The 26994-nt window shown below is 37.1% G+C and overlaps 1 protein-coding gene and 1 pseudogene across 4 annotated transcripts in view; one reads left to right on the plus strand and one right to left on the minus strand.

Moving 5' to 3' along the window:
- Window positions 1-26994, minus strand: part of SRBD1 (S1 RNA binding domain 1) — a 244569-nt gene that overhangs the window by 101829 nt on the left and 115746 nt on the right. The window lies entirely within an intron of this gene.
- LOC113901166 lies at window positions 6728-7427 on the plus strand (annotated as a pseudogene). The gene has a single exon (XR_003513341.1). The product of XR_003513341.1 is annotated as a peptidyl-prolyl cis-trans isomerase FKBP1A pseudogene (transcript).

Consider the following 26994-nt stretch of genomic DNA (forward strand, 5'->3'; position numbering starts at 1 on the left):
CAAAAGTTTTAAGATTATTACAGTACTTAAAATACCTTCAAATTGCTTGTTTTGACAAATGTGTAAATAAATAATACGGTATCTCAAACTTTAAATATACAAAACTACATTTCAGAAGTGTGCTAATTCTCTAGAATGAAACTGATCATTCTTAAAGCACTTTATCTAAATCAGCACTAGAGTCTTTCTAGGTCTTTTATTAAAAAATAAAATATATATATATAAACCACACTCATAACCTAAAAAACCAAGTGTAATGCCCATAATATAGATGCATTTACTTTTAAATTCTTTGAAAATGTTTTAAACAAAAAGTCTGCAAGTGAAAAACACTCATTTTTGTTATTGCAAGTAAAAGTCAATGCCGTTACATAAATCTGTAAAATAACATTTACAAAAATAAATATAATTTATTTTTAAAAATATATTTAGACCACAGAATTTATTTCTACACAGTTTATAAGTCTCTTCTACCAAGAAAAATTGTACATTGATGAATCTTTTAGAGCCACACTTGCAAGTATTTTTCTTACAGTGACTACTCATTCTGATAGTAAAAGAGTGGTAATTCCTTTTGCCAAATTGAGACGAAAGAATTACTTTTATGAGAGAGGAAAACTAGCTGTTTTTTTTTTTTTTTTTTTTTGTTACTGGGCTAATAGTTTTCATATTCATTTACAAGGTTGCTTGAAGCCTCAGTATGAGTCTCCTTCTCTCTTCTTATTTCCCAGATATGAAAATAGCTTTTCTGTTTTTCTTATTTTAAAATAAATCACATGCTTCCTATGTTAAAAAGAAAATTTAATTCAAAGTTAACCTACTTAAATGAAAACAAAATTTATATTTAGTAAGGTACCAAAAATCACCCAGGACATATTTGCTTAAACTAATAAAAGCTGATGTTTTCAATTTTTACAAAAGTATACTAGAATTTCTTAAATTTTATCAATATCTAGCAGTTTCCTTTTCCTCCCTCCTTCTGCCTACCAAAAAAAAAGGTACTAAAAAGTTCTGATGCTAAATGCATAGCTCATTTCACTAAAGTCTTAAAAATAATTTATCTAAAAGAAGTTCTTCTAAATTTTCAGACTGAGAAACATTTATATGAAAAGAAGGTAGGTAAATGACTTGACTTAAATTTCTTAACAAGTAAGACAAAGTGTCTAAAAAAGTTAATCATTTGCTTTGCTATGAGGTAATCTGTTCTGAAGTATGAAAGAATAGTTGTTTGTATTTTGGGGATAGGAGTCAAGGCCAAAAACTAAATCACCATAAATAAGGATTTACTGTTTAAAGAATACTTATTTTTTTTAAAATCAATTTTAAATTCCTTTATTTCGTGATGAATTGTCATTTCAGGGAGTCTCAAATGAGCAATATCTAGTCACTTTAAAAACTAAGGTGGGAATTCCCTGCGGGGTCCAGTGGTTAGAGGACTCTGTGCTTCCACTGCAAGGGGCACGGGTTCAATCCCTGGTCGAGGGAACTAAGATCCTTCAAGCCTTGCATGTAGCCAAAAAAAAAAAAAACTAAGGTAATCTGGTGATCCTAAGGATGCCAGGAAACAAGATCCCACACTGTTAAGGATGTTTAAACTGTAAAACTCTTTTCGGATGGTAACTTGAAAATAAAGATCAAGTCACAAAATAGCCATTCTTTCTGAACTGGCTAATATGTTTTTAGGAACTTATATGAAAGAAATTTTAATTTACACAAAAAAATAAATAGTGCTATTAATCATAGCACGGCTCTGAATGAAAGAACCTGAAATCAGAATGCCTATCATTAAAGGGTTCTTTAATGAAAAACTATACTGTCATCAGAGTATTGTTGTGAAGCATTAAGTGCAAAGGCTGGTTATAAAACTATGACATAAGACCAATTTTGATATTTTTAAAATATAGGTATATAAAAAGAAAAAAGAAACATTTATGGTAATGTTAACAGTGCTTAACTATCAGTTATTCCTTTAAATGAATTTTTGTTTCTTTAAATTTTCCTGCAATAACTATTTATTTGTAAAAATAAAAAGTTTATAAAATTCAAGTTTAAAATGACCATTGTTTATCTGGCCAGGAGATCTGGTATCACATAATATCCAACACTCTTTTTAACCAAATTTTCTTTGAAAATTATGGAAGTTATTTTGAACTTAAATGTGGGTAAACATCATTGGTTAGTAATAACCTCCAAACTTGACTCCTGTGAGACCTCAAACAATATGATATTGTTTTATAACATGAAAGACAAGTGACTAAAAAGAAAAGTCAAGAATAACTCTCAATTTGTACATACAGGTCAAAAAGCAAATGCATGATGAAAAATTTTACAATATACAATATATTATGTGTCTTTAAGTTATAACTTAGTCCTTGGCCTGTGAATCAATCTACCAAGTCAATTAATCCACCAAGTGAATCACCACAGCAAAATCAATTCACTATCTACCACAAAAAAGATGTGAGGTGACATGGTTATACACCAGGAAAGTAGTGTGTGGAAAAAACACACACTAAAGGCAAAATATGGTGAAACAGAAATAAAGCAGAAATACACAACCTCAAAATTACAAGGACACCGAAGGAATTTACCTGTAGGTATGTAACACTAGCACCATCTGGTGGAAGACCAGTTAGAAGCAATTCTCCAACTATCACAGTTTTTTTAGAAAATTTCTGAGTTATCTTTCAAAGAATGAGCATTTTCCAAAGAGAATGAGTCTAGCAACGGTAGAGTAATTACACAGAGGACCCATAATAAGCCTATGAGAACTTAAAATGTCTACCAAACAGAGGGTCAATGTACCCTGGGATGGACATCCCATCATATCCACAAAGCAGAATTTTAACCATACAGAATTCTCTGGGCTACTTTTCCTTCAGTGTCTCATATCATATCAGATGAACACCGTTAACCCACAAAAGAAACCTAAAAAGGACAAACCCAAATTAGCAACTTCCAAACAGAATTGTAATTTGGAATTTGGGGTTCCTCAAAGTACCAGCTACCTACTCTCCTGGCCTCTACACTCAACAATGGTACTCAGGCCACAGGAGAATCTAATTCTGGTTTATGTTTAAAATGACACTGAGCTGCTACAATGTACCGCAATGAGTCAAAACAATTACATTTAAATCACTTTTACGGCTGTCAGTGGGCCATTCACAGGTAAAGATGACAAACATCACTGGTACCTTCAAATGCCATCATGGGGAAAGCCAATCACCAAACTGAGGGACAAAGACACAGAGCTTCTCCCCATTTGTAGGTGGCTGGGCCCCTCTACCGAGGCAGAGCAGTTTCTGACAAAGAATGGAACCAGCAGAAACTATGGGTCTCTACCATTCTCCAGGGCAAGCGTTCCTTTCATTTTCTTTCTCCCTTCCCTTCACTGTCTTCTGTTTCCCTTGGAGAAGAAAAAAAAAAAAAAAAAAAAAGCCTCCTTGCCACCCCCTCTCCCCCCATCTACATTTGAGTCCAACATGAAGTTGATACAAGTAATGCAGGATACCACTAAATGAAGCTCATGGAAAAGACAGTCACAGGAGCAACCAAGCAGGAGGCCTGATGCTTAAGTGAGTTTACACTGGGCACATGGAGAAGAGCCCCACTGTACCAGGACTAGAAAAGCAGGCTCAGAGAACAGAACACTAACCATGGAATAGGCTGTTGTTTGCAGCAATACTGTAAACATTTCACATTCGCCACTAACAAGTTCCCAAAACTAAGCAGCCAAGGAAGAAACACTCATCTAATTTTACAATTAAACTGTGCTTTGGTCAACATTTTGAAATGTCCTGATTTAAAAAGCATGATGTTAACCTCCCTACCATCCTTACTGCCCAAACATAAAAAATGTGCTTCTCCTGATTCTTGCCGTTAACTTCAAAACTGTCAGATTTTAAGGCATTCAATTTGTATTTACTCATATAATAACAGATTATCTGTTTGTTTATTCTTGTTCAAATGTAATTCTACATTTAGATATAAATCTAAGAGTATTAATTAGCATTTTCTTACAAAGGGAGGTTTACTTTTTCTTTTTTATGCCTTTTATCTTTTTCAAGCTTAAATAGATCTTTGGGAATTCATCCACTAATAAAATATGTGGAATTCAGACTGCTATGGCATAGACTTTTTTCAGAATGTAACTTATTGCAAGATATATTATTCCTTTATTATCCATCCAATAACAGAAGTCAGAATGAGAATTACCAACTTAGAGGGTTATAATATTTTGCTAATAATAATGCTGAATAATACAATTGAATTATTAAAAGTTTTAAGAACAAAAAAAAAGGAGAGAAGCAAAGAGAAAAAGACAATGAGAAATAAAATAATTACAGAGAGAGACAGAAACTGAGATATACTTTACCAGCAGCTAATACCTCAGTTCTTTTTACTTATAGTTGAATAAAGTTTTGGAAAAAACAATGGTTTGTGCTACATTACCCGATATTCTCCCAAATGCTATTGCTGACAATCTCAGTGAACTCCACTAATAAATCATACACATTTTATCATTTTTAACACCATTACTCATTCCTCCTTTCCTTCCTTATGTTTGTTTCTACTTCAAACCCCCCACCCTGCCAACCCCTCCTTTCTTCTGACATGAACTTATACCTCTGCAGAAGTCATCCTACCCGCCGTTTAATGGTGACCTTATCCACAAACTTCACCTAACACATTCACCAACCAGCAGTCTCCAGTTTGAATCATAAGACCCTTTTCTGGGACAACCAAAAAACTTCAGAATTTCTTTTGGCCACCCAGATAAAGCTCAGGGGAAAAAAAAGAAAAAACATACAAACCCTGAAAGCACACGCCAAGTGTAAGATGACGACTCTAGATTAACTGCTTTTTCTAATCGTGCTTCTCAAAAGTCCACTGAACAGACAGAGGGAGAGAAGGAGTTATTCAGTTCAGCAGGCTGCTCCATTTACTTCTTTATCTATGGTCAGATCTTTACTTTTTGGGATCACTGCATATTTCTGGCTCCGCTATATTATACTGTGTAAATATTTAGGAGAAATAATTCCTTTCAAGGATCTAAACTTCCACTGTCGTTATGGCAAATGAACCTGTTTATGCTACGTTCGTTAAGTAACAGCAAGTCTACAAGAACACAGGGATTTACTAATATATGTGGTACACAAACATCACAATCATAAAGCTTCTCATAGGGGCATATCAAGAACATGAAAGGCCAGTTTATTTTTACTCCCACTGCCCTGTAATTTTCTTTAACTCTATTACAACAATCCTTAATTCAAACCTTTCCTACAGTTACAGTAACAGGGTAGACTGAATGTATGTAAAGCTGTACCCAAACTACCCACATCTCCATTTAACCTTCCTTGATTCTCATGTGGTTATCAAACTCAATGCTGCATCAGAGTCTGCTGAAGGTTGTTAAAGTACACACGTCCAGAGTTCTGGCTTTACTGGCATGGAGAATTTGCATTTCTAACAAGTTCACTGGTGATGCTGATGCTGCTGGGACCATACAGGTTTTAAACCTTTACTGAGGTATAATCTACATTTCATAAAGTTCACCCATCTTAAGTATATAATTCAATGCTGTATGACCATCACCAAAATCCAATTTCAGAATATTTCCATCCCCAAAAGATCCTTTGGTGCCCATTTGCAGTACTCATTCCCATCACCAATCCAAGGTATTCACTAATTTACTTTTTGTCTCTAGACATTCACCTGCCTGGACATGTCATATAAATGGAATCATAAAGTATGTGGCCTTTCTGTCTGGCTTCTTCACTTAGCATAATGCTTTTGAGATGCATTCATGCTGTAGCATCACTACTTCTTTTTTATTGCTAAATAGTATTCCACTGTTCTAGAAATACTGCATTTTGTTTATCCATTTATCACTTCAAAGAATTTGGGGTTGGTCCAAGTTTCTGATATTGTGAATAATGTTGCTATAAACATTTATTTACAAGTCTCTGTGTGGACATACATTTAATTTCTTTTGGACAGATTCCCAGGAGGGGAAATACTGGGTTGTAAATCCATGTTTAATTTTTAAGAAACTGCCTAGGTACAATGAATAAAGACTCCAGTTTGTTCATTTCCTAGACAATACTTGCTGTTGTCTGTCTTTTTTTACTGCAACTGTTGGAGAAGGAAATGGCACCCCACTCCAGTACTCTTTTCTGGAAAATCCCATGGATGGAGGAACCTGGTAGGCTGCAGTCCATGGGGTCGCTAAGAGTCAGACACGACTGAGCGACTTCACTTTCACTTTTCACTTTCCTGCATTGGAGAAGGAAATGGCAGCCCACTCCAGTGTTCTTGCCTGGAGAATCCCAGGGACGGGGGAGCCTGGTGGGCTGCCGTCTATGGGGTCGCACAGAGTCGGAAACGACTGAAGTGACTTAGCATATTCTAGTGGTCATGAAGTGCTATCTACTTGTAGCTTGTTTTACATTTATTAATTATTGATGATGCTGAACATTTATTCAATGTCTTTGTTGGCCTTTCCTAATCTTCTCTAGTGGAATATCTATTCAAATCTTTGCCCATTTTTAATCGGCTTGTCTCATCGTGTTCTTTGCCTATTCTAAGTACAAGTCCATCATCAGATACATAATTTGCAAATATTTTCTCCCAATTTTTGGCTTGTCTTTCCATTTCTCTAACGGTCTTTTGAAACATAAAAGTTTTAAATTCTAATAAAGTCTACGACTTTAAGAACCAGTGTTCTAAAGCCTCAGGGAGGCGTGCCAGGGCACGCGCTCAGCCGTTGCGCGGAGGAACGAGGCAGAGCCGCACAACCGCTGCCCGGTCTGCTCTCGGTCCATCCCGCCCACCTGTCTGCCCGCCCAGCCGCAAGGCCTCCTCCGCCATGGGAGTGCAGGTAGAGACCATCTCTCCTGGAGACGGGCGCACGTTCCCGAAGCACGGCCAGACCTGCGTGGTGCACTACACCGGGACGCTGGAAGATGGAAAGAAATTTGACTCCTCCCGGGACAGAAACAAACCCTTTAAGTTTGTGCTGGGCAAGAAGCAGGTGATCCGAGGCTGGGAAGAAGGGATTGCCCAAATGAGCATAGGTCAGAGAGCCAAGCTGACTGTCTCCCCAGACTACGCCTATGGTTCTAGAGGGCACCCAGGCATCATCCCACCAAATGCTACTCTCATCTTTGATGTGGAGCTTCTAAAACTGGAGTGACAGAAACGGCCTCCTCCCTGAAGTCCCTATTTTCCGATGTGCCATGGAAAGATATGGCACCTCCAGCTACCTACAAGTCTGTATGGAGCTTCTCCTGATGTTCCACTACTCTTCCTATAACCATCTTCCCTAGTTGAATGTGTTCTGTCACTAGCGTTGCTCTAGCACCTTCCTCCTCATATGTGTGCTGACGTGAACTAGTTGCCATAAACCTCAAGTTACTCATTTTAGTTTGTTTTTGTTTTGGGGTTAGGACTGAGTTTTAGTTCTTTGGCTCTAGGTTTTCAGTTAAGTATTAGTCAGGTATTAACAGCACAAGTAATGGATTAAGTTCAGAACAGGAACTGGTGTGTGGAGTGGGCGGGACAAGGATATTATTTAATTTTATCTTATTTTATTTTGGATGAAAGTTTTCTCTGTTATATATTAAACATTCTTACTGCTGCATTGCAAAGCCATAGAAGACCTGAGACGCTTTTCAGGGCCAAACTATTCTCCAAGTTGAGAGATGTCCTTGGGCTGAATTAAAAGCCCTGCTGCTGCTGCTAAGTCACTTCAGTCGTGTCCGACTCTGTGCGACCCCATAGACGGCAGCCCACCAGGCTCCCCCGTCCCTGGGATTCTCCAGGCAAGAACACTGGAGTGGGTCGCCATTTCCTTCACCAGTGCTTGATGCTGGCTTTTCTTTAAAAAAAAAAAAAAAAAAGCCTCAAAAAATTCAAAATAAATAGTAAACCCTTGAAAAATGTGAAAGCTTAATGGCTTCCATTCACATAAGCAATATGCAAATATCACTCACAGTATCTGCTTTTCTGTTTTGATTTAGCAAAGCCTATCACAACTATCACCCTAAACATATTTAATCTTTTTAGAAGAAAGGGAATAAAGAACTTGCAACTAGCTGGCTTTAATACATTATAGAATGAATAAATTCAGCTGCAGGTGGGCCTAGCTATCACCTGAGAACAGTGGATGGCATGCTGGCACTAAAGAACATGGACCTCTGTGTCAGTGTTTTCAGAGTCACTCATCAGTCAGTATATGCATTTTGATACCATTCTTAAGAATATAAGTATAACTCAAACAGAGGCTCTGTATCAACCTAGAGGGGTGGGATGGGGAGGGAGTTGGGAGGGAGATTCAAGTGGGAGGAGACATATGTATACCTATGGCTGATTCACGCTGAGGTTTGACAGAAAACAAAATTCTGTATCTGTAAAGCAATTATCCTTCAAGTAAAAAATAAAGAATATAAGAAATATGTCCACCTTACAAACTAGAAATAGAAGTAGAAATAAAGATAAATGGTGTACCATGGAAGATAGTATAGAAAAAGAGTGTATTATTTGAAAGAATACATTTATTTTGAGGTTTCTATTTTTATTCGTTTTTCATATCAGGGCATTTAAAATAATTCATATACAAGTACAGCCCTTTCTTTGTTGAATATTTACTGTACCTTGAATGAAGAAGAGTCAAAGATTGCAGCTAAAATTCAAATCTTATCTAGGATCATAACTTGCAAATGCATAAAACGTACTTCAGGAATATACAGGATACATTTGATTCGGGTAGAAGCAATATTAAGATGATTCATTTCAAGGGTAAAACCCAAATGACTACATGCTTACTTTATTTTTTTCCTTTTTTCTTGATAACTTTAAACTATCTTGTATTGGGGTATAGCCAATTAACAATGTTGTGGCAGTTTTCTAGGTGAACAGTGAAGGGACTCAGCCATACATATACGTGTATCCATTCTCCCCCAAACCCCTCTCCCACTGATTATCCATGTGCAAAAAGCAAATTGTAAGATAAACTTATATGAATAAGTTTACTATTTCTATAACCATGACCTAAGACACAGATTCTGTGATTTTATGGAAAAACTACAGCAATAAGAAGGATCCAGTTAAAAGATTAAAACCCATTTCAATTTGCAAAAGAATCCTTCTTTATATACTTCAAGCCAGTCTAGGACCCAAAGCAAGAAGCTTTGTATACTGAAGAACTCCTAGGCCTCTACTATAAAATGTTTTCAAATATTTATGTTCTAATTCATGGACCCTGTTCATAACACAAAAGCCATTAGTCCTCATTGCCTTTCAGTTGCTGGAGATGGATTTTATTATTTTATTAGTCTTCATAAATTACAATACAACGAATAAGTCTGATGGCCAATACTCATTCTCCTTTTTCAGTGAGCCACCCAGAGTCACTTAAGAAGCTGTCCAAAGAGATGTCAGAGAATACAGTTTCATAAGAGATCCACAGTCTCTCAAAATAGTCTGGCTCCTAATAAAAACTTACAAGGCATCTTATCCAACTACTTTACATTTTCTGTAATTCAAAATAACTACAGTCATTGGAACATCTTTCCCAAATTATACAAAATTAAGATATTACCATCTCTGCAACATTACTGAACTTGAGATCCTAGATAAAGATAAAGACATAAGAATCAACTAAAAATAAATTTTTAAAAAGAAATACAGAGCTTACTCAATAGCCAACAACCAATTATAATTTATTCATAAAATAGAAAGGTAAGAAAAAGCAAAATAATAAATTTTTTAAGCCTTCATTTTATAACAGTGTTCAAGCCCCTTCTTCAACCAGTTAGATTCCAGTTACTAGCAGGAACAAACTCAGCAGGTTACCCTACTTTTCCTCCTGTCCTTATTTACCAATCAGTCCTCTGATCTTAGAACATCAAGGCTCAATGGGGAAAAAAAAAAAAAAGGAAGCAGCAGCAGCAAGGACCTCAAACAGGAGGTCTTACTTTGACAGTTATCTGTGTGTCCATCTGTATGATAATATGATCGTAAGAGAAGCTCATCCTCTGAAATCTACAATTTCCTAGTGAGGTTCTTCATAACAATAAGGTGCAAGGAGAACTGCATCCCCTGCCCCCAACTCTCACCATTTATCCTGTGAAATCCAAAGGATAATCACTAAAACCTTTCCTTATACAAACAGCAAATTAATATCATGCATAATAGGTACAAAGGAGAACAAGAACACATAAACAACTTTGATGCTTTTTTTTACAAATCTGGGTGCCTCTCTCCAAACTAACAGAACTGTACTACTATAGCAATTCATCCATCTATGAACGAATGCCCTCAGCCTATTTCTGAGAAAGGGAAGAATGATCAGTTATATCTGTCTTCATCTTGTCTGAAAATCTTGACATTTTTCAGTAAGTAAAGGTTCCAAATGGCAGGTGTCAGAATGTCTTAGCCTCACATGTGGTGCTGGAAGGCAGGAAAAGCAGCAGCAGCATGTGGTCATGTCAGAGCAACACAGAAGCTGCCTAGGGAGCACATTCTGAAAAGAGCAAACCTCAGACTCGGTTAAATCAATCTAGTGCCAGATGCCACTCTCAGAACAAAGGTGCGGTGCCAAAGACTAGCTGCCCAGAGAAACATTCAACTCAAGGCTCTCACAAAAGGGAAAATAGCTGAGTGCAATGGCACCTGTCTATATCCTGTCTGATAATTTGGTCAAACCAGCTCCTTCAACGCAGAGGCAAAAAATGGTCAAAGAATTCTTTGCTTAGTCTACAAGTAAGTATTATTTCCTCAAAGCCATTTTCAGTTGATCTGAAATCAACAACATGAATCTCTTGCATTTCTGTAGTATTTATAGCTTTTTGTAAGTGCTTTAAGATCTAATTACTATAAGGAAGTCAGAATCCTAAGTATCCTCTTCATTTTACCTGTGGGGTTAGAAAGAACCAGAAGTAAATAAAATTAAATCAAGATCACCTGAAACTCAAACTCAAAAAGGAAAAACTAGTCTCTGGACTGTAAGGCCAGGCTTCTACCTACTTAAATACCACCCTCTGCCCACTTCTCACAGCCCAATCATCTTTTCACAGGTTTTTTCAATAACTAGAAAACTTTGGGGCCTTTTGAAAGTGTTTTTGTGAAAGTTAATCAGTAAGTATTTTTGTTCCCAGAGATTCACATATTGGCATGATGGTCTACTTTATTTCTCCTATCTCAGTCTAAGAAAAAGAAATGATTTCAAGGAAAACTCAAAGCAGGAGATACTGTACATTCGCAAGTGTTGGTCAACTGCACCCGACTCTTTGTGACCGGGCTCCTCTGTCCATGAGACTTTCCAGGCAAGGATACTGGAGTGGGCTGCCATTTCCTTCTCCAGGGGATCTTCCCAACCCAGGGATGCATAAGAATAGGTTATTTGTTTAGAAAGGAGCATTCACTGTCAAGTCATCTGGTTAGATACAACAGAAACTGAACAAATTGGGATCCATTCATATGAGTAGATCCATTCAAGGAGCCTAGTGTGCTGTAGACCATGGGGTCGCAAAGAGTCGGACATGACTGGGCAACTGAACAACAGATGAGTAGTACACAGTTAACAGTACAGCCATGGAAAAGAACATTCAGTATCATTTAGGTTTTTATATTCTACTGAAAAATACAAAGGGATCCCTGGGCCAAGGATTGATACCTCAAAACACCTGATTTCTTCCCATGCCTCAAAAGACAAAACACAAATAAGAACCAGGACTTCCTTGGATATTCAAGTTAAGTATTTTAAAATAAAATAGTGTCCAAGTGAGAACCTTTGGAAGCGTCCAGAACAAGCATGGTCTTCCAATTCTTGCACAAATTGGTTTCTTCCTCAACATTTCACTCCCTGTGGCTACATCACTGAAATGTATTTATTTGCTGTACCCTTTTAGTGCATATTTTCAAACTAAAATAATTCACCAGAGTCTACATTATCTTGTCTTGCCTTTTAAGCAACTATAGATACTATTCTTCAACTCTGTGCAGCTGGCTCAAGTAATTTCTTTGTAATTTTCAGATCTGAGGCCAATTAACATATATAGCACAGAAAGGATAAAAGTAAATATGAATTAACACAGACCTACAATCAAATAAGGACTAAGAGTACTCTCAGATACATATTCCTGCAGTCTGAAAATCAAATGAATAAAATTAATTATTAAATAAATGGAAATTTCCTAAATTAATTTCTTATTCACCACTTAGTCTGCAAATTTCTATAAAACAGGTCATTTTGATATGATCATTTTCCATGTCTGCTGTCTTTTTCCTACACACTTTGCTAACTTAATTGATTCCAGACTTTCCAGCATCTCATGTTTTTATGCTTTACTCATTGAAATAGAGGGATTTGTTTTTTTCATTAACATGGATAAAAACCAATTTGGGTTCATGTTTGGAATAACGATGAGTGTTGGTAAAAACAAAGTGTGATGCTGTTGTCAAGGAATGTTTATTGTTCAAAATCATGCAAATGATAAACAGACACATGAAACGGACAAGCTTTGTGCTGGCATCGAGTTTAGTATATATTTCAACTGAAATAAAAGCAGAACTAGGACAAACCAGAAACAGATATCTCATAATTTTCAACGTCACTGTAAAGAGTGATGCTAAGTCATCAGTTTTTTTCACTCCACTAAAAAGCAAGAGTATAAGCTAGGGTACTTAAATGTTAGCTGGTTAATGACACCAACTGCAACCTCTTTAATTAAGCCTATGCTTATTAAAGGCACTGAACATTCTCTTAAAATCTTCTGATCTCTTTTGGTATCCCTGGAAATTTAAAATCTTAATTGTTTTGGGCCTTCTTTTGGGCAAATGTATTTTATCTCTACACTGCTCAAAGCTAAAATGAAATCATAACTGGGGGTGGGGGGAGGATCCCAAAACTAACAAATGAAAAAACATAACCTCCTGGTCTAATCTTACCTAAAAGTAATGACATCTCCCCTATCCCTTCATAAAGTTTCCTGCTCCTAGTTCTTAAAACCTGGCCAGTAGATATTCATACAATTTTAAAAAAACAATATACTAAAGAAAGCTGGAAGGTTGTTCGGATACTTAGTCCTGCTGTAGCTTAATGGTATAAATTCTTGAAAATTAAAAACAAATATAAAGATAACACAAATAAAAAGAAAGCTAAAGCTGTGTTCTTGAGATTCCCAAAGGTAAGAAAGGAAAAGAAAGTTACAGCGGTCACTTAATATGTTCTTAACATCATGTGTAAAGAAAATCTCTGACATAATCTGATCCTGAAGAATTTAAACTACAGACTTCCTGATTCCCCAGTGCTGGCAATCACATCCAACAGTAACTATGCACAATGGCTGAAAGAACTTTTAAAATTATTTCATTTCTTCAAGTTTGTTTTAACTATGAAGTCTCCATTTCCAAAGTAAATTTTAAATGACTTGATGTTCTGAAAATGTATTTTATAACAAAGGGCTCCACTGAATTTTTCCTGATAATTTCTAGTTTACTAACTCAAGCGTAGGACAATTATTAGTAAAATTACAATCTCAATAGTAATATTAATGTTTCATATCACACACCTGGCATCATATTTCAACATTATTTTCATCTGAAAGTTAAAAAACAGAAAGATGTTAGAATACAAACCCAAGTATACCATGTTAGAGTACCTTTGAGTTTTTATTCCTAGAAGAAAACTGAATAGTGTTTGTTCTTTATGAGAAATTACAAACAATAAATTGTTAGATATCATAAATGATTTTACCAAAATAGATATAAAATCATAAATCTTCAAGAAAGAAATTATTTACAGTCATAGGCATTCTTACACAATGATATGAAAGATGCTTTTCTTCTTTTTCCCTTATTTAAATGAGAGGGAAAACAGAAGAGAGAAAAGGAGGGAAGGAAGGAGAGGGAAACAGACAAATGTTTTCAGGGAAGTGAGTGAGCAAGCACACACATACACATTTATGACTGGCAAATCCATTAAAACATTTTTTTCCCTCTTAAATATTTTTCACTTAATTAAGTAGGATACAAAGTAATAATGACTTGTAAAGAAGTAACAGAACATAACCAATTGACTCTGAGCAGGCTACTTCTCTGGAGAAGGCAATGGCACCCCACTCCAGTACTCTCGCCTGGAAAATCCCATGGTCGGAGGAGCCTGGAAGGCTGCAGTCCATGGGGTCGCTGAGGGTCAGACCTGACTGAGCGACTTCACTTTCACTTTTCACTTTCATGCATTGGAAAAGGAAATGGCAACCCACTCCAGTGTTCTTGCCTGGAGAATCCCAAGGACGGAGGAGCCTGGTGGGCTGCCATCTATGGGGTCGCACGGAGTCGGACACGACTGAAGTGACTTAGCAGCAGCAGCAGCAGCAGGCTACTTCTCCAAATTATCTACCCAACCCAATACCAAGGAGATACATTGATCAGTGAAATGAATGTATTTTCCTCACCTGGAATAAATAAATCACTACCATCATGAAGGTCCGTCTAGTCAAGGCTATGGTTTTTCCAGTGGTCATGTATGGATGTGAGAGTGGGACTGTGAAGAAAGCTGAGCGCCGAAGAATTGATGCTTTTGAACTGTGGTGTTGGAGAAGATTCTTGAGAGTCCCTTGGACTGCAAGGAGATCCAACCAGTCCATTCTAAAGGAGATCAGTCCTGGGTGTTCTTTGGAAGGAATGATGCTAAAGCTGAAACTCCAATACTTTGTCCACCTGATGTGAAGAGCTGACTCATTGGAAAAGACCCTGATGCTGGGAGGGATTGGGGGCAGGAGGAGAAGGGGATGACAGAGGATGAGATGGCTGGATGGCATCACCGACTCGATGGACATGAGACTGAGTGAACTCCGGGAGTTGGTGATGGACAGGAAGGCCTGGCGTGCTGAAATTCATGGGGTCGCAAAGAATCAGACACGACTGAGCGACTGAACTGAACTGAACTGAACCGTCATGAGCAAGTTCGAGAGTACCATTTCCAACTTTATCTACTGGTTAAAACACAAAACCGCACATATTAGAAACACACACACACAGAAGGAACAAAAAAAGCACTCTTTACTGTTCTATCACCTATTTCCCAGGTTTAGAAAGCAGGCTTCTCGCAGCAGATATTTTTCAAACACCCACTTCAGTTTCAATTTGGTCCTTAAAATATTCTCCAAAACACTTGGAGAAACATAGATTTCTAATTTTTCAGAAATAAACTACCATGCAGGCTTATGTATTGTGTATGCACTATTTGCTTCAGCTTTACTTCTCCGATTAAAAATGTAAATTCTTCATCATACAGAAAGAGATACAAACCAAGTAACTCATATCTGAAATTAGTCTCTTCCACTATTTTCAAAGGCCAAGGGAAATTTTTTTTAAAGAAACAACACTTCTGAGTTAGAAAGATGTAGACTATGACATAACTAAAGAGGCAAAAAAAACTTACATATTTTACACCTAAATTTATTGTCCCTATGGAATGTTGTGTTGTCACACAGATCAGTATTTATTGCATTACCCCCACATCCTAATATCTATAGAAAAGAGTCTTTCAACCATGTAGGAGTACTTTAGGTGAAGTTCCTATGAAAACACCTGCCAAAGATCTTGAACTATCATATGAAGTGGATCACAGGGTTTATAAAGTGCTGCAGACGTTCAAAGGCATTCCCTGCCCTGAGTATCACAATCACAGTGAGAGACTTCAAGCACATGCCTAAGTCGTTTCCCTGAATTGTTTCTTGTCAAATTAAAATCTCAAAAATTAGGCTATCAAATGCTGTCCCTGAGGACTCTAGCTCAACCCAAAGAGCAGCTACCAATTAGTAAAGTCGGGTCTTCTAAGGGGGAAAATTCTTCTTTTTCTATTGGTATCTGAAATTAGCAGGGCCCCCAACAAAAAGTTTCATCTCAGCAGTTAGTTTAAGTGCTACTGATAGCTATAATCACATGCAGGCTGCAATTTCTTTTGAAACGCTTTTCAAATGAACAAATACAAAGAAAAAAGAGAAACACAAGTGTTTTCATAGTGAATGACTGCCTAGGATGATAGAGGTATAAAAAGCCAAGGCTAGAGATCCAGATATACATGAGTATTGTGAACTAACAAACCAAAGTCAAATGAAATCCTTGCTCACTCTTTTGACAAGGTTAGTGCACTCATCCCTTAGCACAATATACAATTGAATTTCAGGTTGTAGAAGGTGCTTCAGGAAAATAAAACCCACCACAAATCATTTAATGTTTCTCTATTAAAATCCTCTAAGAAAAACATTTCCTGTTCACTTTTTTTCCCCCAAAGCTGCATATCTCTTAGAGACTGCCTTGGTGAAGCGTTCATTTGTTAGCGACATAAATGTGCAGATGTAATAGATGTTCTTTAGTAGCCAAATCATACTGTAATTTTTTCACCCAATATCCAGATGAATGTATATAGTGCAAGATGTATAATTTATCCACAGAAGAGAAAATCATATTCATGTGCTAGAAAGAGCTACTGGTTGCCCACGAACTTCCCCCAAAAGGTTCTAAAACTTGATTTCAAAGGACAAAAATACAAGCAACAAGCCAAACGTGCTCACAGAACATGACTATTTACATGAGGCATGCGTTTAAGTTGCCTAGGCTTACAGTTTGGCAAAAATCATTATATTACCTGTGGCTACTAAAGTAATTAAAAAGGTCAATTTGAACTGTGGCAAGAGACATTAAAAGCAAAATTTCAACACTATACATATATATTCCCATGTATACAATCCTTCTTCACTTTTCACAAAAACCCTCTTTGATTTCAATTATCAAGCATTTCCCAATGTTGCGGCTTTTAAAGCCTTCGTTCCCAGACACTACGTTTCTTGGCTTTGTGGCTCAAGTGATGACAAACAGATCATTTCCTATTCTCTCCACTTACCTCATCATCAACAAGACTGTTAGAATCCAGTTACGTTAAGAATTATTTTTAACAGCCACCTTCAATTACAAATGTTTGACATGATCACAGACTTCCAATGCTAATCCCCTTTCAAGTTGAAATACCCACAGAAGGGCCCTTTGAGACACACAGCATGGCTATTTGCTTTGCTTTGCCTTATCCTGCAAAGCTGCTGAAATACATTTGAATCCTTTCTCTCCTCCCCCATCACTATCATACATTTCTTATGCAAAGTTACGTGCAGACCCACATGTTTTTGTCTGACAAAGCAGTTTTCATGGATAATACGTTTTTCCTAAGTATACCTCTAAACCCAAAGGCTGTTTTTAAAGAAAAGAAACATTTCATGTAATTGACTCTCATTTCCCCAAGTTCCCTACCTACAGACTATCTACCTTAGTTTACATATATTTGTATGACCTGAGTATATTTAATTTCCAGAACTTTATTGCTAACCACTCGGTTTAGAAACTTTCAGTCTTGTATATTCAGGAAGAAAGTCCGCCACTTAACCCAATGTAAAGAAAACCTGAATCTATAAAGAATAAAACTATCAACAAACTAAATAATACTTATCTTAGTTGAGGAGAGTTTTTTAAATTTCAAAGAATACAATTTTCCAGCACACCAAATTCAGGCTTTTATACCAAAGGCACAAATCTAAGTCTCTACTATTTCCAAGTGACAACCAACTGGGATTGAACAGAAATCAATGTGTAGGTGGACTTACTAAAATCTGTTCTTAACTTGAATTTTCATAACTCAAATTCCGTTTTAAATGCAACAAGAGAGTTCATGAGCTAAAGGAACTATGAAGTGAATTTTTCACAGTGCAAAGAATTCACTGGTAAAGCAACTGAACATCTATTCAATTAGGAACTTTTAACTTCTGATTTTGTGTTTAGAGTTTGCAGAAGTAATACTTTTCTTTAAGCCTGTATCCTATCTGTGTTAATCATTGAAACACAGACCTCTATGTTCTACTATTACAACAAAGATAGCTCTATGCCCTTAAGCTACATCTAGTTTATGCTCCCAAGGGAACCGGGAAGAGGTGAACACATCCCACTAAAGACCAAGTGAAAAAAAAATTTTAAAGACCAAGTGAGAATACAGTAACCAATCACAAATTACCCTTGGAGTATACTCCTCAGTTAACAGGAAGCAAAATTAGAAAGTGAAGGGAATCAGGATATGTTACTACAAGATATGCCACTTTGACAGAGTAATTATTTTAAGCTGAAGGAGTGTGAGAAATGGAAAGACTCTCTGACCTTCCCTTTCTACCCTGAAGCAGGTCATAAGACTCCCATGTGAGAGGTGTTGTCCTTATACTTGGAGGAAAGAAGCAGCCTTATCTCCAAAGGTGATAGAATGTTGAGAGGAATTTAAAATCACAGACCCTACTGTTTCCCCCAGTTTACTAACCTTAGCTAAAATCCTTCATGCCTCCTGTTATATTTATTTCCCCAAAACTTTCTACTCTTCATCAAACCAAGTATAAAAATGCTCAGGCTTAACTGTTTCTTTGAATTTTTTTCTTTATGAAGGTTCCTGTGTCATGTAAAACATAATTAAATACACTTGTATGCTTTCTCTACTAATTTGTCAGTTTAATTTTCAAGCCCAGCTAGGGGCCTTAAGACAGTCAAGTAACCATCCCCCCTTCCCCCATTTGTTTTCTTCACAAAATAATACTTTTAAATTCTTACTAAGAGTCTTATTAACTCCTGTAACTTAATTCTTCACAAATTCCCAGTTGATGAAATCACATTCTATGACTCAGTGACCTACTGATAAAGCACATAAGCTGGGACAACCGATTTTGGAAAGGCAGCAGTGGGATAACCAGTGGTGCTAAATACAAACCTACCTTCACATGTACATGAGTATGAAGCTCAACAAAAATAAATATGAGAAATAAAAGTTATCTGGCAACTCGTCCATGAAAGAAAAAGAAAAAAGACTACTTTATGGCCACATATTATTTCCTAAAGTGCAAAAACATTCTTTGAAAACACATCCCAACACAGATAATTTAACTAGGACTTATAGTTTAGCTAACTTTCAAGGTGAAATTAGGCAGAAAAATAATTTTCTTAGATGCCTGCACAATCCATGACTGAAATGAAAACACAAACATGTCACACTCTGGACTCTTCTCAGCAAGAATAAAATGGAATGGGGGAGAGAGGGTGTTGGGACTGAGACATTCTAGCTCCGTCACTATGGAAATCAAAGAAGAGTCTGACTCTAGGTTTCCAGAGGAAGTATCTATTTTCTTCACAGTCTCTCTAGAACAAATGCTTTTCAAAGAGTTCAAATTCTCATTGAAACTACTTTAAAAAGTATTAACAACTTTCTAACACCTTCAAAATTATTAGCACAATTTCAAAGCATTTCAAACAAAATTCCAAGTCTGTCTTAGATTATGAACAGCTATAACGAACCGTATTTTTTAATTAAATATCCTTATTCCTTTAATCACTTCATGTCACTCTTTAATTTTAAAAAAATTCTAAATCTCATGAAAAAACATACCTCCAAGCAATGTAACACCTGGAAATCAGTAACTGTGATTTTTTTTTTTTAGTAAACCTTGTCTTGTCTTCTTTATTGCTTATCTTCTCTATTCTAAAAAAAATTCTCCTAATCAAGTACTCAGCCTTGATTTTAAACATAGGCAAAAGGAAAGGAAGAAAACAAATAAGCTCATTTGAAAGTGTCAGAACTTAATGTGTTCAGTTTGTAAAAAAGATTTGAGATAATACTGCTAAACACTGGCTGGCTTGTAAAAGCTGGCTTGAAACTCAACATTCAAAAAACGAAGATCATGGCATCCAGTCCCATCACTTCATGGCAAATCAGTGGGGAAACAATGGAAACAGTGACAGACTTTATTTTCTTGGGCTCCAAAATCACTGCAGACGGTGACTGCAGCCAAGAAATTAAGACACTTGCTCCCTGGAAGAAAAGCTAAGACAAATCTAGACATCGGATTAAAAAGCAGAGACATGACTTTGCCTACAAAGGTCTGTATAGTCAAAGCTATGGTTTTTCTAGTAGTCATGTATGGATGTGAGAGTTGGACCATAAAGAAGGCTGAGCGACAAAGAATTGATGCTTTTGAACTGTGGTGTTGGAGAAGATTCTTGAGAGTCCCTTGGACTGCAAGGAGATCCAACCAGTCCAGTCTGAAGGAGATCAGCCCTGGGATTTCTTTGGAAGGAATGATGCTAAAGCTGAAACTCCAGTACTTTGGCCACCTCATGTGAAGAGTTGACTCATTGGAAAAGACTCTGATGCTGGGAGGGATTGGGGGCAGGAGGAGAAGGGGACGACAGAGGATGAGATGGCTGGATGGTATCACTGACTCGATGGACGTGAGTCTGAGTGAACTCCGGGAGTTGGTGATGGACAGGGAGGCTTGGCGTGCTGTGATTCATGGGGTCGCAAAGAGTCGGACGTGACTGAGCGACTGAACTGAACTGAAAACTTATATTTATCTATAACACATCAAAAAGTAGGGGGAAAGATAGGTATTCATTAATGTTGGATTGTATAACATACACATATACAACACAGAGGTATCTGAGATCATGTTCACCAAAATAATAATCATGACCTTTTGATGGTGGAGTACAGATTATTTTCCACACTCTTTAGACTACTTTTTCTGCTCTTTAGACTACTCTGTACTGTTTGAACTGCTTACAGGAGTACATATTTACACACAAACACAAAAGTGTTCTTAATTTGTCAGTATTTAGTGTATAGGTATAGAAGACACCTTACAATTTCACAAAAAAAAAATGGTTAAAAAAAAAAACTAAAACATTTAAGAAAGAAGTCATACCAATTCTCTACACTCTCTCTTAGAGAACAGAAGAGGGAACACTCCCTAACTCATTCTATGAAGTCAGCATTACCCTACTACCAAAACCAAACAAAACACTACAAGATAGGAAAACAACAGTACCAGGATCTCTCAAGTACATAGATATAATGATCCTGAACAAAATATTAGCAAATAAAATCTAACAATGTACTTACATATTGAATAGGATATATCCCAGGAATGCAAGGCTGTTTAAACATTCAAAAAACAATTAATATAGTCCACCCATCAACATGCTATAAAAAATCATCACAGCAATAGATGCAGAAAAAGCATTCCACAAAAACCCAATACCCATTAATGATAAAAAGTCTCAGTAAATTAGGAATAGAAGGGAACGTCCTAAATTTGATGAACATTATCTACCATTAAAAAAAAAAAGCATAGCTAATATTATACTTCTTGGTGAGAAACTACAGGTTACCCACTAAGATTAGGAATAAGACAGGGATGTCCCTCTTACCACATTTTTTTCAACATCACACTGGGAGTTATATCTTACACAATGTGACAAGAAAAGAAAATGTACACAGGGTGGGAAAGAAGAAATAAAATTATCTTTGTTCACAGATGATATGAGTGGGAAGGAAGAAATAAAACTATCTTTGTTCACAGATAACATGATTATCTATGTAGAAAATCTGGAAAAAAAAAAAAAGAGCAAAAAAAAAAAAAAATCCTGGAACAAATAAGCAATTGTAACATGGTAGCAAGACACAAAGTTACTGCATAAAAGTCAATCGCTTTCTATAAACTAGCAATGAACATGTTAAATTAAAAACACAATACCATGGCAGGGAAGCAGGATCAATGGCAGAATGAGGAGGATATTGAGCTTAACCCTCCTTATGAACACATCAAAATTACAACCATATATAAAGCAACTGTCATTTAATATGACCTGGAGACTAACAGAACAGTTCTACAATTAAGGCTGTAAAGAATGAACCACACAGAGTCTGGTAAGAGGGGAGGAGAAGTGATCGAGTTGGGACTCACACCCGTAGCACGTGACCCAGGAGAGTGCGGAATATCACAGGCTCAAAGAGCCTCCCTGAGGAGTAAGATGTTCAAGCCACGTCGTAAGCACCCCAGCCCTGGGGTCCTACACCAGGCAAACAAAGCCCCTTAGTCCGGTTTGAAAACCAGCGGGGCTTTCCAAAGAGCTCTTTAAGAAACCAAAACTCAGCTCTGAAAGAGCGCTCACATTTCTCCCAGTCCCAGCACAGAGGCAGCAGACTAAAAACGGCCCGGTGTTCTGGTCAGCTTGTTGGGACGGCCCCAGGGTCCACACTGGGCTCCTGCTCCAGGTCCTCCTGCTCCGATGCTATCCCCTGTAAGGAAGAGACTGCCACTGCCACTGTACTACAGTAAGTAGTACACATATTTGGAGGGAACAGAGCTGACTCGAGCCACGGCCATGCTATGACCAGGGCAGAAGCAGTCATTGCTGGTGCACCCGGCCATGTCTGAGCACACGCTTGGGAACAGCAGAACCAGCTCAAGAGTGCAGCTCCAACCCCTCTACCTTCAACCCAGGCACGCACACAGGGGAAAAAGTTGAAATGGCTAGGCAGTAAAGTCCCAAGGCCTCAGGCCCTGGACACCCCCAACTGAGGCAGCATCATACTCCACCTGGGAGAAACTCAATCCCCTCAGGGCTCCTGCTCCATCCCAATGGGCCTGAAGCCTACCCGCCGTTGGGCAGTGACAGCCACTGAATACAGTGGAAGCCCTTGCACCTGGTTCTGTCACTGGCCCCTCCAACTCCAGCCCTTGCTCCTACCAAGGTGATGGCTGCCAGCACATCCCAGGGGAAGATGCAGCTGGTGCTCACTTCAGATCCAGCCTGCCCACTAAAGCCACAGGGCACACATACATTGCCAAGGAGAACTCCTGTACAAGAATACACCTTCCATACCTGGCTAGGTATCTGCTTCACCTAATTTCATAGAGTCAAGAAAGATAAACAAAATGTGAAGAGAGAGGAATATGTTTCAAATAAAAGAAGATGAAGAAAAAAAAAATAAAACCTAAAGAAACAGAGGTAATTAACCTGATAAAGAATTCAAAGCAATAGAAATAAGGATGGTAACTGAACTGGGGAAAAGAATAGATCAACATGATGAGAATTTTAACCAAGAACTAGAAAATACAAAAAAGAACAAGACAAAGTTTAAGAATACAAAAACTGAAATGAAAGATACACTAAAGGGAATTAATAGCAGATTAGGTGATACAGAAGAACACATAAGCTATCTGAAAGAGAATAATGGACATCACCCAAACAGAACACCAAAAAGAAAAACAAATGTTAAAAGATAAGAATAGTTTAAGAAACCTCTAAGACAACATCAAGCATACTAACATTTACATTATAGGGTCCCAGGAGAAGAGAGAAAAGGATAGAAGATGAGAATTTCAAACTTTCAAAATTTCAAACAGTTCAAAATTTCATGGAATTATGACTGAAAACTTCCCAAATCTAAAGAAGGGAAATGATATCCTGATATAGAAAGCAGAGTCTGAAACAAGATGAATCCAGTGACCCACACCAAAACATGTAACTAAAATGTCAAATGTTAAAGAGAGAATTCTAAAAGCAGCAAGAAAAAAAAAAGGAATCACATACAAGAGAACCATATAAGGTTATCAGCTGATTTTCAGCAGAAACTTTGCAGGCCAGAGCAAGCAGCATGACATATTCAAAGTGATGAAAGAAAAAACCCAACAATCTAGTATAGTCTCTATGCACCAAGGTTATCAGTGAGCAGGGTTTTAAAATCCTCCATTGTTAACTATATTAATATCAATTTCTCCCTTTTTATTGGTTAACATTTGCTGTATATATTTAGGTGCTCCTATATCAAGTACATATATGTTTATGAATGCTGTATCTTCTTCTTGTATCCATCCCTTTATCATTATAAAATGCCTTTCTTTATTACAGACTCTGTTCTAAAGGTTACTTTGTCTGACATGAGTATTGCTAAACAGCCTTCTTTTTGCACTGAATATCATTTTCCATCTTCTCACTTTCAATTTGTGTGTCTTTTGCTCTGAAGGGAGTCTCTTGTGGACTGCTTATAGCTGGGTTTTTGTTTTTTTTTTTCTACCCAATCAGCCACCCTTATATTCTGATTGGACAGACTCACAGATACAGAGAACCAGGTAGTGGTTACCAGGGGTGAGATGGGGGTAGGGAAAGGCAAAATAGGGGATGGGAATTAAGAGGTACAAACTACTAGGTATAAAATAAATTAATTACAAAGATGTAACATGAAGCACAGAGAAAAGAGCAAAACTTTTATAATTTTAACTGAAGTATAATCTATAAAAATACTGAATCATTATTTTGTACAATACTGAAAACAATATTGTAAGATAGATTTTAAAAAAATTATATTATCCAAAAACAAAATACTTAAGTATAAATTTAACAATACACACATAAGATTCATGTATAAGTGAGTAAAACTACAGAACTCTGATGAACAGAATCAGTGAACTAAATAAAAAGGGAGACAGTCCATGTTCATAGATCAGATCAGATCAGATGAGTCGCTCAGTCGTGTCCGACTCTGCGACCCCATGAATCACAGCACACCAGGCCTCCCGTGTTCACAGGTAAGAAGACACAATACTGTTAAGGTGTCACTTTTCCCCAGCATGATCTACAGATCTCAGCGTGTTATTTTATAGATATGAACAATCTACAGTTTACAGCTGACTCCTGAACAACATGGATTTGAACTGCACAGGTCCACTTATACACAGATTCTTCTTTTAAATAAATATACTGGAAAATATTTTGGAGATGTGCAACAATTTTAAAAAACTCAGCCTAGAAATCATTTAAAAATTAAGAAAAAGATACATCATGGATGCATAAAATATATGTACATACTAGTCTATTTCATCATTTATTACTATAAGATAAACAGAAGTCTTATGAAAAGTTAAAATGACACTTACAGACTGTATATGGTTTTATTCCTAGTCAAGAGAAATATTAAATCTTAATTGCAATAATACAGTACGACTGTAATAATTCCAGAGCCACCACCTGTTGCTACTATACTAAGAGTATCTGCTTAAAACACTGTGTGACGGTAATAATCATCATCATCTCTCTAATAAATTGTGTATCACAGTGAAAAGTGATCTCTTGTGGTTCTTGCATATTTTTCATTGTGTTTAGTACAATTCCATGAACCCTGAATAACACCACATAAGGTGTAACTAATGATGCTGGAAGTGCTCCAAGAAGCAGAGATGTCATGGCATTACAAGAGAAAGTTGAACTGCTTGATATGTACCATAGACTGAGGTCTGCAACTATGGCTGTCCATCACTTTAAGCAAGGTAAAGGAATCTAACATAAGGACCACTGTAAAAAAAGAAAAGCAAGTTTGTGAATCCATCAATGCAGCCATGCCAGCAAGCACAAAATCCTCACCCTTTTTGCAAAATACCTTTTTTATCTCATACTGGAAATGCAGCTTTTATGTCAGTGTGACTTGAGAAAAAGTGAAGTCATTATATGACAACTTAATGCAAAGGGGAGGTTAAAGATAGAATTTAATGCTAGCAAAGGATGATTTAATAATTTTAGAAAGAGGTTTGACTTAAAACATATTAAGATAACAGGAGAACTAGCTTCTGCCAACCAAGAAGCAGCAGACAAGCTTCTAAATGCCATTAAGAAAATTATTAAGGAGAAAGGATATCTGCATGAACAGATTTTTAATACAGACCAAAATGCCCTATTCTGGGGAGAAAATGCCACAAAGGACATTTATTAGTAAGGAAGAAAGGCAAGCACAAGACTAAAGGCAGGAAGGAATAGGCTAACTGTACTGTTCTATGCAACAAAACTGCCCTTATCTAAAAAGCAGCTAACCCCTGAGCCTTGAAGGGAAAAGATAAACACTAGCTGCCACTCTTTGGGTTCTACAAGAGGGCCAAGGCAACAAGTATCCTTTTTCTGAATTGATTCCATCAATCCTTTGTCCCCGAGGTCAGGAATATCTTGCCAGTAAGGGACTGCCTTTTAAGTTCTTTTGAAATTGGACAATGACCCTGGCCCCATGAGTTCAACACCAAAGAAGTCAAAGTGGTTTACTTGCCCCTAAACACATCTCTAATTCAGCCTCTAGATCAGGGGGTCCATTAGGACCTTTAAGGCTCATTACACACAGTATTCTATGGAAAGGATTGTCAACACTATGGAAGAGATCTCCAATAGAAAGATCATAAAAATCTGGGAAGGACGATACCACTGAAAATGACTTTGTTACAGAAAAATCCACAAAAGCCATCAGGTCTGAAACAGTAAATTCCTGCTGAAGAAAACTGTCCAGACATTGTGCATGACTTCACAGAATTTACAACACAGACAATCAAGGACATCATGAAAGATTGTGGATATGGCAAAAAAAAAAAAGTTTGGGGGTTAAGGGTTTCAAGATATGGATCCTGGAGAAATTCAAGAACAGACACCATACCAGGGTAATTAACAGAAGACTTGATGGAGGTGAGTACTTCTGACCCAGTGCCAAACGAGGAAGAAGATATAGAAGAAAACTAATTGACCTTATATAATCTGACATAAGGGTTCCAATTATTCAAGACTGCTTTGGGCTTCTTGTACAACATGGACCTTCTATGATACAGGGTCTGAAACTAAAGCAAACAATGGAAGAGGGACTGGTGCCATACAAAAACATTCTTAGAGAAATAAAAAAGCAAAAAGCAGAAATTACAATGTGTTTCTATAAAGTGACACTCAGTATGCCTGCCTCTCCTGCCTCCCCTTCCATCTCCTCCACCTCTTTGGCCTCTGCCATCCCTGAGAAAGCAAGACCAAGCCCTCCTCTTCTTCCTCTTCCTCCTCCTCCATCTATTCAACATGAAGACAACAAGGCTGAAGACCTTTATGATGATGATCCACTTCCGCTTCATGAAGAGTAAATAATAATTATGCCATACAGGGAAGAAACTTATCTGTTGTGTATGTGTGTGTCTGTGTGTGAAAATCTAGCAACTGTACAGCAAAAACTGTTTGTGACATTTTTGTGTCATCATCACCACCTAAGAATCCGCAATGTATAAAACACTGTGTGCAAGACTGTATTGAAGTGGAAAGCCTAAGCTTATA

Source organism: Bos indicus x Bos taurus, chromosome 11 (assembly GCF_003369695.1).
Source record: "Bos indicus x Bos taurus breed Angus x Brahman F1 hybrid chromosome 11, Bos_hybrid_MaternalHap_v2.0, whole genome shotgun sequence".
NCBI lineage: Eukaryota > Metazoa > Chordata > Mammalia > Artiodactyla > Bovidae > Bos > Bos indicus x Bos taurus.